Source organism: Protomyctophum bolini (genome assembly GCF_963924005.1).
Source record: "Protomyctophum bolini genome assembly, chromosome: 5".
NCBI lineage: Eukaryota > Metazoa > Chordata > Actinopteri > Myctophiformes > Myctophidae > Protomyctophum > Protomyctophum bolini.
This window is the reverse complement of record NC_137866.1, coordinates 39,641,219-39,653,738: the sequence shown is the minus strand read 5'-3', so window position 1 is coordinate 39,653,738 and position 12,520 is coordinate 39,641,219. Positions and strand designations below refer to the sequence as shown.

Here is a 12,520-nt window from a genome sequence, read left to right as displayed (position 1 = left end):
ATGTCTCAGGTGGTCAGCAGCACCAATTAGCTGCCTCCCTGAGGCGGCTGGTCTCCCAGGATTGGACTGTCTTCATTATTAGAGATGAGACTGAAACATCAGTCCTGACCCACAGGCCTTTCCACTATAGGAGATATCTCAGATGTAAAAAATAAACAAGACTGCCGGTGGTGTCAAATAAATCGTATGCCTAACTTGGTTGAATGCTGTGTCGTGCACATAGGACCGTTAGCAGCCAATTTACAGTCCAGTGCACTGTACAAGCTTGAGCTTCCAAATCTTCAGTGCACGACACAGAACTACGTGTAAATCACGATTGATGCGCCGATTAATCAACCGAACATCGACATTCTTGACTGCCAGTAGCATTTCTGCAGAGACCCTAGGCACAATGGTATTTATCAAACCATGGCCTTGGGCCTTGGTTACAAACAAACAAACACCTCCTAGAGCAGCCAGTTAGGATCAAAGCCGTTCAGCATTGGCAGTGTGTGGAGCTCAGGTGTAGACGGGTTCCCTGAGGGCAGGGGTCATGGAAAAGGGTCTGTAAACACCAGTGAGCCCCACAGCTACACAGATGTTCCCACACAGCCCTATCTTATTCTTTACAATCTATTTTTGAGTGGTGCAACCACTCCCTTACGGAGCTATGTGTGTGGGTGGCTGGCTGGCTGGGTGGGTGCGTCTGAGCACGAAAACAGCATGGTTGTTTTTCACCACCTGTGCGCAACCTAACACACACACAAACACATATTAACTGTATGTGCGTATGGCAAACCTATAAGGGACCACCTAATGTACCTTATGTAGCAATGTCAAATGTCTGCTAACATAAATCGATGTATTGATGACAAGAGCGCCCCTCATTTCACACGGGTGTGATTTTTGTTTATCACTTGAAACTGAAGCCATTTCAGTCCACAGATGCAACTTATGGACAAAGACAGCAAGTCAATGCAGATATAAAGGTGTTGGATATCAGGTCAATACAGACACAATACAAACCAAGCATGGTAGCACCTGCCTGACTGTCCCTTTGTGCCAGCATTTCTCTCTTTAAACTTAACCTTTATTTAAGCAGGAGGAAACACATTGAGATCTCTTTTCCAAGGGAGATCTGGGTCACATACTGTAGAGCAGTGCAATTTACGAATCTACAAGAGAGAAACAACATAATAAAAGCTATGAATAAATAAACCGAATTAAAGCAGCCATAGCAGATAGAAAGTGAAAACAACTACCAGGCATCTAAAAACATTGACCAGTCATGTACTGCCTCCAGCTCTTTCATTCTGGATATAATCATCTCTAGCAGGATGATCTAGTTTCAAGACACTTTGTAGAGCCCATTTTCCAGCTTCATTATGGGCATTGAGTTCTCTCTTACTGAACCACAGTTGCTTTCCACCCTGCTCTCATTCAATACAAGGCTAGGCTGATTCTGTCTGGTTTTAGCAAGACAATCATTCAGCTTAAAATTATTTAGCTTATTATTCAGCTCAAAATTATTCAGTATAACTTGTTGATTTGGCCAGGTTGTTGAATCACTTTCAACTTGGCGTCCCTATTTGGGGCATACCACAGGTAGAGAAACACTTTTGCACACCTACAGGTAGAGTAGAGGCTTAGGAGCAGGTGCGTAGGCAAGTGCACATCAATAATAAAATGGAAAAATACACCCATACACTGCTGATCTGCTTGGTACAAGAGGCAACGTTTCGGCCATAGACAATTGAGGACTAAAACAAACATTATCACTCGTTGCTTATGATAACTTCACACGGGTGTGATTTTTATATTATTGATGGGCCATACGTGATGAAATCTTTTACAGATCTACTATCCCAAAGATCTGGGATCGGTTGGGGTTCAGACTCAGACTCTCAGAGTATGATGGGTGCAAACCCAAATGCACAACAATAGCAAATCAAGTCATCCTGTCAGCACTTGCAAATAAGTATGCAAAACCTTTAATAACACACAGCTGCAGAAGTAAACAGCCCTATACCTTTCTCAGCATTTATGAGAAAGGTCGAGACATGTGGGTGTGTGAACTGTGAAGTCATGGTTTCAGGACATGGGCCAGTACATCTACCTATCTATGTCATGCATGATCACACCCAAAAGTGTGAACTTGACACTGTAGGTTCTGTTGTTACTGTAGGCTTTTTAACAGGTTAATGAATACTAATGCAGTGAAGTAAATAGGTTTTCAATGTAATGGGTCCCGAGACCCAGGGGTTGTCTTTTAGATGGGTCCCAGTGAGTCCTAGTTCAACGACCTGTATTAATTTGCCCCCATCAATAATAAGAAATACATGTTCCAAATGAATTGATGCCAAGTATGATTGATTGCATGTTAAAATATCAAATCATGCTCAACAAATGCTTTTATGATGTTTCACAAGAGAAAATACTTTTTGGACAGTGTCAACAGAGTGGATGTTGCCAAATGGAACATCTTATTACATATGCTAGAGGGTCAACACAAGAAATCTCAGCATAATAAGATATGCAACAGCCTGACAGAAACATGATGCTCTGCCAAAGAAATAAATCATAAAGCAGCCTGTATGATTCTGAATCCTTAAAATCTTCTACAATCATTTGACTAGAAGCAAGGTTAATAAATGTCATGCTAATACCGTAAAACGTCAAAAACAGCCAATGGATACCCATAAATAAATCAAGTGTTACTAGGATAAACGGATAACCTGACATTTTGTTTTCAGCCAAGAAAGACAAATGCATTAATCAACATCTCATATGGAGGTCTTGCACTCACACACACTGACTGACACTTAAAGCCAGTAGTTTATGTTTTAAGACAGTGGTTCTCGGGTGGGTTCCAGAGGGTACCCAGCAAAAAAATAGTTCATGTACTGTAGCACCACAGTCATTTTAACCACTTCATCCATATTTTGTGTTGGCTACTGAAACATTGCAGATATACAAGCTGACAAGCGCATCACTTTGTGCCACACTGCAACCTTGTACATATTTGCTTGTACAAAATAAATTATTGAAAGTATCGTTTTTGTTTTGTTTTTTTAACACAAATCTTCTCTTCTGGTCACTGGCACAAAACATTCAGATGGGGTAGGCGCCTAAATAGGCTATAGGCTACCTCAGTAAATGAGGTTTTACTGTTTAGTGAACGACTGGGTTCGGTACAGTAGCTTCGGGTTCATCATGCATACTGCATGTTTGAATGGACGAGAAGTGCATGTTGCATGCATTGTTTTGTTTTTTCTTCTTCTCCAAAGGCGTGCATAATCCCACAGAGACCACGCTGTAGCGTGCAGAGAGAAAGGCAGAAAGCCCATTCATCCATATACGCTCGCTCGCTGCTTCATTTCATTGACAACGTCTAAAGCAGGCTACTATACTGCTGTACGTTTAGCCTATTCTCTTCATCATCATACAATGATAAAACCCATTACACGACAACCTACAGCTGCGCCATACGCTGTGGGCGTGTCAACGCAACTTTTGATAACAGTCAAATGATCCACTTTTGTTTTAGTAAATTCTTAAAACCAACTGCCATGGTTCTCAAGTGGGCTTGGTACCCGCGGGGTCATTAAGGGCGTTATCCCCCAACAAAATGAGGAAGAAATTAAACACTTTAGCGTTGCTTATTTTGAAATGTTGGCAATTCGAAAACATTTTGGAAAAAGGTTTACAAATCCTCCATTGGATCCCGATCCTGGCAACCAAATCGAAAAAGGGGTGCGCGGTCAAACAGCCTGCATAAACCATGAACATGTTTGAGAAGTGAACTACGTACTAGGCCATTTATTCTAATTTCTACACTATATTATTAACCCAGTAAAAGCCGTGATGTGACATGCAGAATGAGATATACAGTAGCCTACCGTACGTGCTGTGCAGTGCAGTGTTGTCTTCTCTTCGGGAACAGTGGTGCTGCTGCTGGGGCGAGTTAGTGTGCTAATAGCTGTGTGTGAGAGAGGGTGTGTTTGTGTGTAGACTAGTTGTGTACTGCGTGTAGTGATGTTGAACGGAGGCTGTGCTGAGTTGCCTAGCGACGAAACGACCAATGAAAACATTGTATTAGCATAGCCAAAGGATAGGATATCCCACAGATGGAGGGTTCCCAAATCTCAAATTTCTCTCAACTTGTTGTGATTTAAATTTACACTTTAATAACATTGAATTGAAAATACGTTTAAAATGTCAGTAGGCCTAGGCCTGAAAGCTCATAGGCTGTATCCGCCCCAGCAAACACAGTTAGCAAGTTCAAGCATAGTGAAAACATATTATATGCCTATAATTAAGACTATATCTCGCAGCTGAGCCCAGGGCCAGTTTGAATTAAAATCTCAGTTAACTGACCTGTAAAAATGATTATATAGACTAGGAAGTTGGTTCCTGTGTGTGTGTGTGTGTGTGTGTGTGTGTGTGTGTGTGTGTGTGTGTGTGTGTGTGTGTGTGTGTGTGTGTGTGTGTGTGTGTGTGTGGTGTGGTGTTTATTTAGTTGTATTATAATATTATAAATTCGAACATCAGGATATCAGAGTATAACCAGGGGACCAGATGGATAATTAAAAGTTCTTATTTATTGATGGCAGTACAGTGGCATGGCAGTGAAACGATGATGATGAGTGAGGTGATGACGCTATAGGAAAACCTTAAACCAAATCAACCAAAGTCCTTACAACATGGGGAAGGTAACTTTCAACTAAAAATGGCAAACAAACAGGTACTAAAGGAACATACAATCTGATGAGCAGAAAATGAACTTAAAGGGAAACACCACTCATTTTCAACATTTTACTATGTCATTAATATACCTTAGAGTGTGGAAATATTAATTCTGTGTTGCCTAGAACTGGAAGTCTGAAAAAATCAGTAACATTATGAAGTCTCAGTAACATCACAAAGATGTAGGCTACAGGCTACTTCATGTTACTGAATTTATTTCCACAATTTCACACTGAGGTTATAAATATATCAACATAGATCTATAAACTAAATCTCAGAGTTTATCTCTAAAACTGGTGGCTGAGTGCTCTGCATTAAAGTAGCCTTTAGGCTAAGGCTACAACCTCTGGAGAAAATTAGTATTCTATGATTATCACTAAATTGACTGTGCCCTCTAGTGGGCGCACTGTGTAAGTAAAAGCACAGAAAGCAGCTGTGCTTGCAAACTTGAAGGCTGTCTAAACTTAAGCAGTAGTGTAGTGGTTCTCCCAGTTACACCAAGGGGTCCTTGAGGGCGTTCCAGAGTGTCCTCAGCAAAATGAACAGTTTAATTATATTATTTCAAAATGTATTACATACTACTATTGTATATGTAAAACTATAGTTTCACTTTGCACGGTTATCTCCCGACATATGGCTAAAGACTGAATTCTGCGCAAAATCAAATAATCTAATATAACAATGTAAAATGGACAGTAAATATTTTCAATGGGGGTATAACATTAATACAGTATCAATTTGGGGGTCCTTGACATAAACATAGCCTAATTTATTTTGTTGCAATGCATTGTGAGCTTATACGTATATATCAGCTATTTTCGATGCATAACACAACCATATGATACCTAGGCAATGAATCAGACTCGCTCGCTCAGATCAGCAAACACAGGGAGGCTGGCAGAACCTTCACTAAAACAGCCGGGACCCCAGACTCTTCTCCCTTCTGGCTCCAAAACTATGGAATGAACTTCACATTGCAATCAGAACTGCAGAGTCACTCCCAATCTTCCACCACAGTCTGAAAACTCACCTCTTCAGTCTCCATCTTAGCCCGTAGCACTTGCACCAGCCTCAACGACCTTACAGGCTCACCTTATGTGGTTTAAGCATTTTATGTAGACATAGCACTCTATAGTGTATACTCATAGCTTTACTGTACAGCCTTTCTGCTGATAGACAGATGATAGGTTCTTAGCTTCCTTATGATTCTTGATGAAAATGTTGTATGCATTTGATGTATTACGTGTGTTGTTCTTGCTTACTGTAAATCGCTCTGGATTAAGAGCATCTGCTAAATTGTAATTGTAAATTGTGTGGCTCAGCGTATGAGAGCCTTTTCCTCCAAAAAAGGTGTGTTCATGGATCCTGGTCCATCCACAGAGGCGCCTCGTGCTGCAGCTGCGTGCGACCGGGGGTCGTAGTTCAGAAGGCAGCTGAGGGAGGCCTGAGGTCTGAGAAGCGACTCAAGCGTCTGGAGAAGTAGGTGGGATTGTGACACCGACGTCCTGAAGATGCTGCCGAACCGAGGATTGAGCAGGTTCTTTGTCATCGCTCTGGAAGGCAAAGCAGTGATGTGTAGTTTTAGGAATTTAAGATGTAATAGGCTACTTGTTTTAGTTAGGCAAGTATAGAGAGATAGGAAACCGAGAGAGCAGAAAGACAGGAGAGACAAGATGCGAGACAAGATGGAGGTCGATTCTAAATCGGGTCCTCATGCTCACAAGGAGCATGTGGTCTGTGCAAAAACTGTCTGAGCCACTGGGCAACCCCTTAAGAGTTTTTGTTTTGGGTTTTGATTATTATTATTGTTAATATCTTTTTTTGGGGGGGGGTACCTTGTATAAAGCATGAAAGTGTGAGGAGAGACCAGACAATTAGAAAAAATATGTTCAGATAACAAGAGGTACTCACCGAAGTTCTCTCCTTAAGCCATTCCTGCAAAACCTGCTTTGACTTTGGGTCACGATGCATCTGGAATGAAGAAAATGACATGCAAAGGTATACACAATTATTGACAGCGTAGTATATTTATATCCAAGTAGTATAACGCCAACCTATAATTCCTATACTCAGCCATTATTATCTATAGGGAGATCCATCGCGCTCCAAGCCAGGTTCAGGCTGGACCGCTGCATCACGGGAGCACGACACATAGCAAAAGGAATGAAGGCACTCAAGCAACTCAGACTGTTGGACAGTTGCCTTCATTCTGTTCAATATACACTATGATCTATGGCAAAAAAACAACTAAACTTAAACGAAAACTTTGATCCTCCTAAACTGAGTTCATATACTGTAGTGCCAATAAAATAACCAGCCACCAGCCCAGTTGCCCTCAAAAGATAACCTAAACTTTTCAGTCTATATGTCTCATTATTAAGATGGTAACACCAACGCAGTGTGCTTCCAAGCACACAACTCCACCTACCGTATGTACAAAACATAAGCAACGAAACAGTGAGTGACAACCATCCGTTTTACATATAGATATAAAAAATCACACCCATGTAAAGTGAGGGGCGCTAATATATTAAAGTCTAACTCATGTTGATTACTGTAGGTCATGTAATGGTGATGTAAAACGAACAGTGCCAACACAAACATTAAATTCCATTAACAATAAAGAGACAATATGACATAATGATGTACATTTTCCCTTCATTGTCAATGGCGTTTTTAAAACAAACCTTGAACTAAAAACAAACATTAAACCTGTATATAGGAGGACAAAAAAAGGAAATAAAAATAATTAAAAACAGAGATTAACACCAATCCCTTTATTCCAGAGGAATGGAGAGGGGAAATACAAATAAAGTAGAAATAAAAAGAATCACACTCGTGAGGGGCACCTTGTCTCAGTCTTTTGCTGCCACATGACGTCACGGGGGGTGGGGGAGGCATGCTTAAAATAAGACAAGTCCATAGACAATGTCTGAAAGCCAGACATTGGAGGAGGGGAGCCCCTCAAAAAGGTGGTAGGGTCATGGGTTTAAACCATAGACTGTAAAAGGTTTAAACCCTCATCAAACAATAATGTCGATAAATTATATATCGACTAAAATACAGTAGCTGTGCATTAAAAGAAAATACAATCTATGTTCCCCTTGAAATCAAGCATTATTAAGTGCTCTGAAAACAAAAAAGACAATATCCTTTGCAAATTAACACAATCTGTTTTTGATTAAAAAGTTCTCAGCCCATTCTGCCTGACCGCAGGGTGTTTGTGAAAAGCGGAGAGGACTGTTCCTAGCTCCTTCTTATGAAGTCCATAGCTTTCTCCGGGTCATTGAAGGTGTGGAAGGCTACAACTGGTCCAACTGCTAGATTGTGTCTGAAAATCATGTCATCTCATCATCACATACATTCCTTCCCAGGTGAGTGTTTTCTGTAGAAATGTGTAATGCGTTCTGTCTTGAAATCTCAGAAGCCTCGCTATAATTTCCCTGGATCTCTTGGTGCATCTATCATGGTTGCCAGCCGGTCCCGTAGCTCATTCAGGGAGGAGAGGGAGACAGGGTTTGTCATCTACTTAAGCCTGGGCATCCTCAAGGTTTTAATTATTGAGCCTATTGAGCCCAGCCCAGCCCACTTTTGACTTTTTGTGGTCTTTGTTTTCCTGTTGCGGATGGGACTCATGATTGTTAATTCCCACCTGATGTCCTGTGGGAGTCCGGACTGCTCCAGGCTGTGCTGAATAACTGCTAGCTTGCAGAATGTCTTCAGACTGGGATTTAAGTCTAAGATGTACAGGTCATCAGTGGGTGTGGAACGTTTGTATCCTCCAAAAAGGATGATACGATCTTCCACCATGCAACAGCCCATAAAGGACATCTTAGATGGGCCTTCCCACTTGGGCTCAACCTTCTTCCAGGAGAAGGTCTTTGGACTGAATTTCCAAAGACCACCAGATATGTACAATATGTACAGCTCTCCATTGTAGGCAAAGGCTGAATGAAACCAACGTTCTTCAGGAAGCTGTTCAGAGGGCATGCTCAGCCAGCAGTTGGTCTCTGTGTCAAACACGCTGAGGCCGTCCTTTTTGTGCCCAATACATACGCCAAATACAAACATCTTTGTCCCGATGATAGTGGCAGAGTGACATTCTGAACCATGTGGAATAGTGCCTCTGGTCTTAATTAAGAACCAGGCCATGGTCATAGTGTCAAACCTGTGCATGCACTGGGTGTATCTGGTCAGCTGGTTGCTTCCCCCATAGATATACATGGCCTTCCCAAAGACGCAGGCCGTGTGGTACATCCTCTCCTCCGGAACAGTCCCGGAAACCTCAGGCTTGAACCATCTGCGGGCGTCGACGTCAAAGGCATAAAGCACGTTGCAGTAACCCCCTCTGTGCTTCAACCCGCCCCAGATGTATATGATGTCTTCTATGAGCACAGCTGTGTGGCTACAGCGCCCGGAGGGAACCTCAGGGGGGTGTCCTCTCCCGGTTGTCACCGGAGACACCTTCACCCATCTTAAAGACACTGCATTGAAGACGTTGACCTCAATCTGATCAATCTGATCCGCTACAAAGGAATACAAGTTGTGTCCTACTGCCACAGCGGCATGATCTACCTCTGGTGATCCTTTCAGGTGCACTGACCAGCACAGCATTCCTCACACCAGCTCGCCAGTGGATCAAATCGGGAAAAGTTCTGAAATGCTTCAGGGCTTGGCTCTAAGAGTTGATTAATTAGATTTATTTTAACTGACAGTTCATTTTAAAGGATTGTGACGTCATTGTGAATGTCGTCACACTCGTGTCATATCATGATCATGTATGTTGATGAAGTCACGGGAACGCACAAAATCACACTTGTGTCAATTGAGGGGCGCTCTTATCATCATACATCACATTCAGTACTCAAATAATCAAATCTTCACATTCCGTGGTACACACAAACACACAAAGCTGTGCATAGGAAAAAAGTCTAAAAATAAATCCTGTCACATTTGGCGGTTTCCCGCCAAGTGTGTTGCAACACTGACCTGCATGCGCTCCAGTAGACCAGTGAGAGCCTGCAGCCATGAGCTTCAGAGTGTATTGTTCTGTGTTCACCACCGTAGTCTCCAGCTCTATTCAGGTATGATGGCTCCAGTACGCCAGCCGTGACGAAACATGAGGTCCTATTTGATGGTGTATTTGATACTCACAGCCAAGTCACTGTAGAGGTGGTCGCCAAAGTGCAGCACCCTGGTTCCTCTCCATCCTGTCAGTCTGAGGAAGTCAAACAGGTTCCCCTGAAATCCAACAAGTCAGCAGAAACTCATCCACCGGCAGGGTCAGGTAAAACACAATGCACAGAGAGAGCTACAAAGCTTTAGTGTCAGCATACATATATATACCTGCTTGTAAACCTGTCCTTTGTCCAAACTCTTTATTTTGTCCCATTGGAGGTTACCATTCCCATCCAAGCGTCTGAACGGTCTAGGGAAGTAATGTTGAGGTCTTACAGCTTGTATTAGTATTTGTAGTAGTAATATAGTAATATAATGTACAACCCAATGAATCAATGATCCACCCATCCATCTATCTATTTATCTATTATAGTAATTCAAACTCCAGTGCAAGAAACTGAAGCCAGTTCATCAGGTTTGATTTAATGCTTGAGTCAAACGTTCATCATGTTGATGCCTTCCCAGTCACACTCACTTGACCATACAGTCAGTGAAGAAGTGAGGCTTGTCCACCTGGACAATGATAACATCGAAGAAGTCTCTCCAGTGTTTCCCCACCATGTATGTCATTCATTTATCCTTGCAGACAGGAATGTAAATGCATCCGTCATTTTTCAGGTATGAATCTCTCTGAAGCAGTGAGTTCCGGGGACCTACAGGGGTTCTTGAGACTGGGTTCCAGGGGGTCCACAGCTAAAAGATTAATTGGTAGGTACCAAATGGACTGTTATGGGTCTGAAACTCTGTCCACACCGTTGATACACTACGCAACGAGTTGCACCATGCAAACAGTTGCATCGGTCTGAATTTACCTGTTGAAGGTCATTTCAGTTTGGGGATTCTGTAGCAAATGCAGTTGCAACTTGTTGTGTTGCGAATCAATGCTGTGGATTGGGCTTGAGAGTGGGACAAAATGGACCCTTACTGGCTATGAGAGTTATGGGGATATGTGGTCGATGCATACCAAACCAAACTGAGGGTCCTTGAAATTCAAATGTTTGAGAAGCAATACTAAGGAGACACTCACACAAAGAAGAAAGGACTGTGATCAGGAATAGTTTTTTCCCTTGACTGACCAGTCGATGCATTCTCCTCTTAGAATGTACTTCTCTATGGATTCACAAAAATTACAATATTAAAATACATGACAAACTAGATTGGCAACACAGAAAGTAATATCTTAAGACAGACTTGTTGGCTAACACAACTTTCAAACGGTCTGTATGTCGGAATCGTGTCAATCTACTAGTAAGAAGTAGTAGAAGTAGTAGTAGTGGCCTCACGGGGCAGGGCATTCTCACATTCTACCACAGCTAGGGTACCAATTCTGCCAGCCAACTTACTAGCCTGCTGGTCTAATTATTACACTACGAATCTGCACCTCCCAGGTTTGAATCCCGCTGCTGCAGTGCCGCCACTATTTTTCCAACAACTGATGACTCGTTTTCTTGCCGATAAAGTATAGTTTTAGACTATGACGGAGGGGCACCGTCTCTTGCAAACTTGAGCCACGAGAGACATGCGCAAGTTGCCGTTTCGAACGTCGAACTCAGCCCCGTTCGAGTTGCAACCCCATATGGACAGAATAGCAAATTATTACCGGGGGGCCGGGTCTTTACACAACCCTATCGGGATCTTGAATCACGTGTCAGAAGACAACTCACCGGGGTGAGTTGTCCAGTATTCAAACAATTCAGTGCGTAAATAAAGGAATAAAAGGACAGTACATGGATAAGAACTACAAAACTTGATCTTGCTATTCAAACTCTGACTGATATGTGAATTATAACAAAAGATGTATCCTCTCCCGTTTCCAAAAATCCTCTCATCCCAGGATCCAAGGTGTTATTGTCCGCTGACAACAGATACCTCTCTCTTCTGTTGAATAATCACGCCGTGCAAAAACAGTCAAATGAACCGCTCTCTGGTTGAGCTGGAGGATTATGTACCGGAATGTGAAAATAAATATTATGAGGGTCGCAAAGACTCGCAAATGTACTTACAGAGACATCCTTGTAGAGGTGAATTGGAACATATTCAATGTCACTGGAGATAAAGAAATCATTCACCACAGCCAACAGGGTCATCTCTGGCAGGGAGAAAATGTCCATATACTGTTTCACCTTTGGTCCCTATGTCAAATGTTAGGACATATATATATAATAAAAAAGGTTGACATTTATTTTCTCAACTGTGTCTGTGTAAGAATAATGCAGTTAACTGCTTGAAATGGAGTTTAAGAAAAAAAAAAAAACTGAACAAATTTTGATTCCACTAAGAGGTTTCCCCGCTATGAGAATTAAGCCCTAATTCAAATTGGTGGAAGAACAAATAGGCTTTGTGTGTTCATGAGGATTAGAAGTTGAAGAGTCATGCTTCACTCTCCAGGGACCAACTTCAAAACACCCAATCGACCAAAAACCAGACAAGTCAATATATCAAAGCCCAAATTAGCAAATAGGAAAGTTGTCATCTCAGATTACCTGTGTGCTTGTCAGAGTACATTATTTATTTTTACAGTTTCTAATAAATGAGTGTGTGTGTGTGTGTGTGTGTGTGTGTGTGTGTGTGTGTGTGGGGGGGGGGGATTTATGTCAGATGTGCGATGTGTTTGTTC

General features: G+C 42.0%; 1 long non-coding RNA gene across 1 annotated transcript; it reads right to left on the bottom strand.

The window, feature by feature from the left end:
- Positions 1-4,583: 4,583 nt before the first annotated feature.
- Positions 4,584-11,075, bottom strand: LOC308315611. The gene is made up of 3 exons (XR_013964053.1): positions 9,880-11,075; positions 6,637-6,696; positions 4,584-6,278 (listed from the first exon to the last, which is right to left on the bottom strand). It is a non-coding gene; the product is annotated as an uncharacterized lncRNA (long non-coding RNA).
- Positions 11,076-12,520: the final 1,445 nt, after the last annotated feature.